Genomic DNA, 8,525 nt, shown 5'->3' with positions numbered 1-8,525 from the left:
GTACTTTTGCAGGCTTGAAAAACTACTGGTAGTGTGCATTCTTCGCTCGAGTAGTATCGCGCTTAAGCGAGACTTCTTGTGCTCGAGCGGTGGTTCTCTGTTTGTAAAACTGCTAGGAGTTTGTATTTTATGCTCGAGCGAAATTACTTGTGCTTGAGCGGTCACATTTTTTGTGTCTGGACGCTCGAGCGACACTTCTTGCGCTCGAGCGATCTGCACGTATATCAGTCCGTGAAAGTCACTTTTTACATCACTTTTTCATCTCTCTCTCTCTAAACATTTTAAAACCCTAAGTTGAGACTCTCTCTCTCTAAAACTCACATTCTGTCTACAAATCTACCTAGATCCGTCGATCTTTTCACCCGTGTGCCTTTGTGAAAAAGGTAGAGCTTGGCAAGGGCTTCGTTCTAATTGGAGCAAAGTTAGTTTTTGGCGTCTTCAAGTTTTCAACACTCTCTCTCTTCTTCTAAAACTTGAAGTAGGGCTACTTTCCACACTTTTTATGAGTTTTAACTTAGTTATTTTTTATTTTTAAACAATAGTGAGATTTTTGGAAGATTTCGAATAATCTAGGGTTTTGGATAAAAATCAAAAGAGGTTTTTTTTTTTTCTTTTTCCAAATGGATCCTTGAAAAAGATTTTGATATGGAAGATAAAGTTAAGTTGGGAATAAATTGTTGATTTTGAATGTTGGGATTGATTTTGGAAAGAAAAGGGATTTTGCCCTAAATGCCTCAAATGTTGATTTTATATAAATTATGAGGGTGGAATTGAAATTGTGAAATTGGATTGCTGTTGGTGAGAATGGTGGAGTTAGATATGTACCTACTTTATATAAATTATCACTCACAAGAGTATAAAGTACCTGTTTTCACAAAAAGATCTAAACTTAACGCAGAGAAGGTGGATGGAGTTTATGAAAGACTATGATTTTGAGTTGCACTATAATCCAGGGAAGGCCAACGTAGTGACTGATGCCTTGAGTAGGAAATCCTTTAGCAGTGTGGCTAATATTGCCATCCAGGAATGAGAGATGTTGGGTCCTATTTGTGAGTTTGACTTGTATCTGGGCAAGTCCGTGGAGTCGGCAACTTTGTTTTCGGTAGTTGCGCAACCTACACTTATGAGCCGAGTTATAGAAGCACAGAGGGGTGACCTTGAGATAGAATCCCTTCAGGAGAAGATCTGTAGTGGAAAAGTGGAGAAGGTTTGAATGTGTATTCTGACTTGAGTGTTAGATATCTTGATCGTCTTTTCGTGTCGGAGTCTTGTCGAGAGGAGGTACTCTGAGAGTTTCACCATTCACACCTTGCGGTGTATCTGGGAGGCACAAAGATGTATCACGATCTTAGTCATTAGTTTTGGTAAAAGGGGATGAAGAAGGATGTAGCCATGTTTGTATCGAGGTGCCTTACTTGTTAACAAGTGAAGGCCGAGCATCAGAGGCCTGTTGGTTTGTTACAACCCTTGCCTATAGCCGAGTGGAAGTGGGTGCATGTTACAATGGATTTTATTATGGGTCTTCTGAGGACTCAATGGGGTAATGAGGCCATTTGGGTGGTGATTGACCGATTGACCAAGTCAACATACTTTATACCTATGCGTACGAGTGACTCGGTAGATTATCTAGCCGACCTTTATATTAGGGACATAGTTTGACTTCATGGGGTCCTTGTGACAATTGTTTTGGATAGAGATCCACGTTTTATAGCTTGGTTGTGGTGGAGCCTATAGAATGCCTTGGGCACTAGGTTGACTTTTAGTATTGCCTATCATCCTCAGACTGACGGGCAATCATAACGTACTATTCAGATCCTTGAGGATATGCTTCGAGGTTGTATCCTTGACTCTAAGGAGTTGTGGGAGAGGCACTTGCCCTTAGTAGAGTTTGCCTATAACAATAGCTTTTAGTTGAGTATTGGCATGGCGCTGTTTGAGGCCTTGTATGGCTAATCGTGTAGATCTCCTGTGAGTTGGGCCGATGTAGGTGATACACCTATGTTGGGTCCAGAGTTAGTCCGGAAAATGACGGAGAAAGTTACACTTATCCGTAAGAGGTTGGTCATGGCTCAGAGTTGTCAGAAGAGCTATACCGATCGTAGGAGGAGACCGTTATCCTTTGAGGGAGGAGGTCACGTATTCTTGAAGATATCACTTAGACAGGGTTTGATGAGATTTGAAAAGAGTGGGAAGTTGTTTCCTAGATTTATTGGGCCTTTTGAGATCCTAGAGCGAATTGGGAAGGTAGCTTATTGCTTGGCCTTGCTGCCACAACTTTCTAGGATTCATGACGTGACGCCTAAAGAATCATCAAACATCATAAATTAGTATGTGATGACTCTAGAAGCGAGGGATTCGGTATAACATCCGAAAATCCAACCAATTCTATTATTCTTCTTTACGTCGGTTTTAATCCAATTTTAAGTCAATTTTATTGGCCTTTTTCATCTTACCTTTCCTTTACTTAATCATTTTGTCCAAAAGTGAGTGTTATGTCCACTAAGTGCAAAAGCGATAAAAGGGTATCAAGCATCGACTTAACTTGAGAAATAAGCCTTTCAAGTCCTTTTCTACGGAGGAAATTACAAAGGAGGAGTCAAGCTCATTTACGAGCAATAAGGAATTTGGAGTCAAATCCTGAGAAAGGGCGATAACGACTCTAAATCCAAACTTGATAACAAGCTATAATGAAGCCTTCCCTTATGATTGCCAAGGGCTTAACTAGAAAGTTAGTCCTTTAGAAGTAAATGCATCGGCAACAAAGAGGAATGACAAACAAGAGGTTGTGCTTGGCATAAGAGAGATGTAACGCCTTAGTAATGAACCTCCGAAGAGATTAAACCATTAAGCATGAAAGGTCTTTTTCTTATGCTTAAACAACAACCTTTTGTTAAACACAATTCTTTAAATTAACAAAGAATGGAGGGAGGTTACACAGATGATTATGCGAAGGTGATTATTGCAAAAGTGAAATTATTTACTTGAAAATTAAGTAAACATGACTATCAACTCAAATGGATTGGTGTCTAAGGCCTAAATAACCAAATCCATGAGGAATTACAACAATACAAACATGATATTCAAAGTATAAACTAATTAAATGAATCAAACAGCCCCTAAAACCAAAAAAACAGTGACAAAACTACTTCAAAAAGGGGAAGAAAGTAAACACAAATAGGAGAGTACAAGCTAGACAAGCAAGCTTGCACTACAAACATGATATTCAAAGCATAAATTAATTAAATGAGTCAAACAACCCCTAAAACCAAAAAAACAATGACAAAACTACTTCAAAAAGATGAAGAAAGTGAACAAAAAGAAGAGAGAACAAGCTAGACAAGCAAGCTTGGGGAGGGGAGGCTAACCCCTCCCTTTTGTGGATTAGGAATCACATACTTCAGCCCTTGAAAGTGGCCTCTAACAATGCACAAACTCGAGGAAAATGCAGAAGATGATTAGTAAAAACAAAGGAGAAAGAAGATAAGAGTTATACCTTTTTAAAGAGTATGTATGGTTGTTGATCAAACTTGATTCCAAACACCCTCAAGTTATGAAATATGGTTTGAAACTTCAACAAAAAGCTTCAAGAACAAGCTCTAATGGTGTATGTATTGTTCAAGAAGATTTGAAGATCAAAGGTGTAAGGAAGATGGTTTTAGCTCTCAACATCCTTCAATGCCTTTAGGAAAATCTTCTAACCTTTAATTTTGAATGCAGGAGGTCTATTTATAAAATTTGAGCCAATTTGGTCGAAAATATCTTCAAACAAAGCCAACTGTCCAATTCCCACCAGCTGTCCTGTTTGGCGCTAATGAGACCCGGCCGGGCCATAAAACACATGGCCGGGCCAAAAAATGAAAAGCCGGGTCTAAAAAGGTAGTATGGAATATTTTTCATTGAAACCCGGCCTGGTCTAAACAAGCCACGGCTGGATCTAAACAAACCTAGCCGGGTCAAAAAAAAAAAAACTACTTTCAAACTCGACTTCAAACGGGCATATTTCCTTTATTCGGACTCGTTTTTAAGTGATTCTTGAGTCTAAATTGAAGTCTCAGAAATCTAATTTCCAATGGTGGTGGCCAAACATCTAAGTTCTAAGTGTACAAAGAGATATTCCTAATTTAGTGAAAGCTACTCATTTCTTTCTTAACAGATTGATGCCTAACTTCTTCCTAAACTAGTTTTCTTCCATCCCCTCCTATTTCTTTCAACTCCAAACCTATAAATAATATGTTTTTAAAGATTTTTCAAAGAGTTCATATCTCTTCCATTTATTTCCATTTTGTCCTTACTTGGTTTACTGAAAAGTGCAAGGTTTTAATCGAAATGTGAGCCTCGAAACTTCATAGAAACGTTTGGAAAAATATTTTGAAAAGAGGGCTTTAAGGTCTAAAATAGTTTGGCCAAAATGAGGTGTAAGGTTTGGGATTAGAGCTTGAATCCAAATTTCTTCGCTGAGAATTCAAAAGATTGCACAGTGTAACTTTCATCAATCGGGTGTTTGGAATAAAGTGCCCAAGTCTTTGGGACGGTCAAAAATGGGGTGTCTACAGACACTTGTGTTCTTGACTGATCATTCTAAAGCGAGCAATAATTTTTTAAAAAATTCTTCCTAAAAAATGAGCATGAGATTGCAAATTGCTAACAAGTGGGTCTTTAGTAATGTGACACCAAGCTCTACACATTGCTACATCTTTATCAATGTTGAATGATTTCTCTCTCTCTCTCTCTCTCTCTCTTGATGAACTCTCCACATTGATTGTGTGAAAAATAAAAAAGAAAAATGTAATTTGAGATGTATTTTTTATACCATTACAAAAAGATGACCATTTTTTTTAGCCATTTCATTTATACCTGATGTCTTCTTTATTTGGAAAAAGTGTCATTTTTTTTTAAATTTTTTTTAAGACTGAAATAAAGCCCCCCCCCCATTTTTTTTCCAGACCAGACTAAAATAGAGCCATTGCCATATGTTAGTCATAGCATGAATAACATGGATTTTGATGATTTTGTTTTGTTTTATGTTTTGATTTATTTGAAAGAGTTAAATTGTTTGAAATCTTATAATTAATCTAACATCATAATTCATCTTCTCTATGTCTAGTTTATGTTCTTTGGAAACCACAACTGAAGCTTAAACAGGCAACAGAAGCAGCATAACACAATAGAAAGCAACAGCAAAGGAGGAGGTCAAATCAACATGGGGTGGTTGACTGGCCGGTTGTCCGATCAAACATTCGGGCGGACGACCAATGGTGAAAAACTTGCCTAGTTCACTTTGGTCTGCTCCAATTTTGCTTCAGCTATTAGACAGGCAGTATGCTCGACGACTGTAATAGTCATCCTTTACAAGTGGGAGTGACTGGACGTGTGAAAGGACATCTGGGGGGACATCCGGGTGGATGACCCCTCTCTGTATGAATCAGTTCTACAATGGCTATTTTTTAAATTCAACTGTGCAACGATTATCTTATTTACACCCATCTTTCAATAGGCAAAACTCACATGGGCTAGAGACAATGGCTGACATTGATTAGATGTATATTATCTCACCATCACCAACGAGAAGAAACCAACGGTAAAAAATGAATGGGTTTTGTCAGATTGAAGAAAACACTCAATTCTATATATAATAGAGCTCTGATGTGAAGAGCTAAAAGTGAGAAGTGAACCACAAGCAAGAAAAGTTTCTTATTCTTTATCAATCTCATACTTTTCTCTGGTTTAATTTGAAGAGTTCATCATCCTTGACACATCACTCATCTTCAGAAAATATACACTGAGCCTTAGCTTTAAGCTTATTTACTTTTGAGAGGTTTTACTGAAAAATCTTAGATTCATTATTTTGTATCTAACTGTGAGAGGTTATTCATTGTAGCTTTCTTTGAGGGCAAAAGCACGTCACAAATCTTGTAAGAGATTACTAGCTCTACTGTAAAGCTAGAAAATCTGTGGAGGATTGCACCATGTGTATGAGGGAACTAGCACCCCTGTGAAGCTAGAAAATGTATGGAGGATTGCTTCATGTACATGAGGTTGCTAGCACCCCTGGGAAGCTAGAAGTATAGTGGAAAATCTCAAGTGAAGCTTGAGGAGTAGACATAGGCTTGGTTGAAGCTGAACCACTATATATCTTGTTTGCATTCTCTTTCCTCATCTTTTTAAATTGATATTATTGTGATTATTATCTGTTATACCTACTATACTAATTGTTTAGTTTTTATTGGGTAATTATTAATTTTAATTTGGAAAAACCTAATTTATCCACCTCTTGGGTTGCCTTTTGAATAACAATTAGTATCAGAGCCTGGGGCTCTTGTTTAGATTCAATAATCTTAGAGTTTTTGATTTATGGCAACCATATCTAATACCGACTTTGTTGTAGGTCAAGTTAGCAATAGGCCACCTTTATTTGATGGTAGCAATTATAATCATTGGAAAGGAAAAATGACTTTGTATCTTCAAGCTATTAATTATGCTTTGTGGCTCATTATCACAAAAGACTCTAAAATCCCTACCAAATTAGTAGACAATATTAGTGTGCAAAAAATTGAAGAAGAATACGATGAGTGTGACTATAAACTGTTACAAGCTAATGCTAAGGTCAAATTCATCCTTGTGTGTGGATTAGATACAAATGAGTACAATAGAATTTCTGGTTGTGCAAAATATGGGATAAATTTGAAATTACCTATAAAGGAACTAATCAAGTAAAAGAGTCATTTATTGATATGCTTGTTCATGATTATGAGCTTTTTAAGATGAAATCTCATGAATCTATTTCTGAAATGTTTTCTAGATTTACCAACATTATTAATGTTCTAAAATCTCTTGGTAAATCTTATACTTATGTTGAGCTTATGAGAAAAATTCTTAGGTCTTTGCCAAAGATTTAGGAGCCAAATGTTACTGCTATTCAAGAAGCAAAGGATCTAACAAGATTAAGTATTGAAGAACTCAAAGGGTTACTCATAGCTCAAGAGCTTACAATGATGGATAGAAGCAAAAAGAAAATTAAAGGCATTTAGGGGAGAAGATGATGAAAGCTGCTCTGATGAGGAAAATCACAACAATGAAGCATCTTATCTATGCTTCATGGCAAAAGAAGATGATGAGGTAACCTTTAACTATGATGAACTTGAAAATGCTTTTGATGAACTTTATGATGAATTTAAAAAAGTTTGTGCTCAAAATTCAATGTTAAAGAAATTAGTTACTTCTCTATCAAATGATATAGATATATTGAAAACAGAAAACTATACTTTGAAAAATGATTTTCCTTCTATTGCTAATGAGAAAAATATTTTGAAAAACAGTGTTAAGAATTTAAACAAAACACTTGAAAATTTTGTAAAAGGAAAAGAAAATGTCAGTAAACTTTTTGGAACTAAAATATGTGTTTTTGATAAAGTATGCATTGGTTTTAATCCTATCAACAAACAAAAGAACTTCAAAACCATTTTTGAAAAAGGTCATCCTAAACTACTTATGAGATTAAATGTTCTTGAGGCTAATCCCCATGGACCTAAGAAAGTATGGGTACCAAGAAAGAAATCAAATTATTTTGTAGATGAAATATCAAAGAACACCAAAGACTTGGAGAGAAGATGCACAACAAGAGTATTCAATCTTAAGAACAAAATCAGTCTTTACATGAAGATAAATAATGAAATGAGAGTCACCAAGATGAACAATAGAAGTAATGTATGAGTGAAGATCCCAAAGAGATAAATGAAGGTATAACCACTAACATACCTTTAAGCTTAAAGTTCCATATTTTTTAAGGTGTGATTTATATACAACAGGTTGAGTTTGATAATTACCTTCATGAAACCTAATTGTGCTTGGCCTAAGTAGTCATGTTCTGTTATACCATTATAACTTGTCATGTTTCAAACCATCATTAAGCTAAAAATGAGATTTATATTATATTGATGAATGCCTAGTAGAATATGAATGATTCATGTATTCATTGACTATTTTATATCATGACATCCATTGCTATGAAAAAAAAGATAAGAAGTGATAAAATGATTTCTCACTTGTAAGCATACTCTTATATTTTTCACCTTACATACGTGACTTCATACTAATATGTTAATCCTTTTCGAGTCATATTTTAATGGAATTAATTTTGATGATATAGCATGTTTTGAGATTATGTACTAACTATTTTGTTAAAATTGTGTTTGGTATATCCATGTACACTTGTGATCTCAAAAGTATGCTCAATATGAAAAATTCATGCTCATATGCTTCACATTGAAATATTTGATTGAGTTATGAAATAATTATTGTATTCAATTGTTAAATAGATCTTTTGATTAATGGTCCATCACCAATGTTTGAATAAAATGGAAAATCATATGTTTATAGAGACATTGTATCTATTCTATTGAAAATCATTTGAATAAAGACTGTATTGGCATATATCTCATGAGATGCTATTTAGTGATAACTGTCAAAATTAATTGGTGCATAGCATTCATGTTCTGTTCCACATTGAGCAAAATGATTGTATCAAG

The sequence above is a fragment of the Camellia sinensis genome, chromosome 1 (assembly GCF_055761805.1).
Source record: "Camellia sinensis isolate YWXY chromosome 1, ASM5576180v1, whole genome shotgun sequence".
NCBI classification, from domain to species: Eukaryota; Viridiplantae; Streptophyta; class Magnoliopsida; order Ericales; family Theaceae; genus Camellia; species Camellia sinensis.
The sequence above is the reverse complement of the archived record's forward strand: the minus strand, read 5'-3'. Positions refer to the sequence as shown.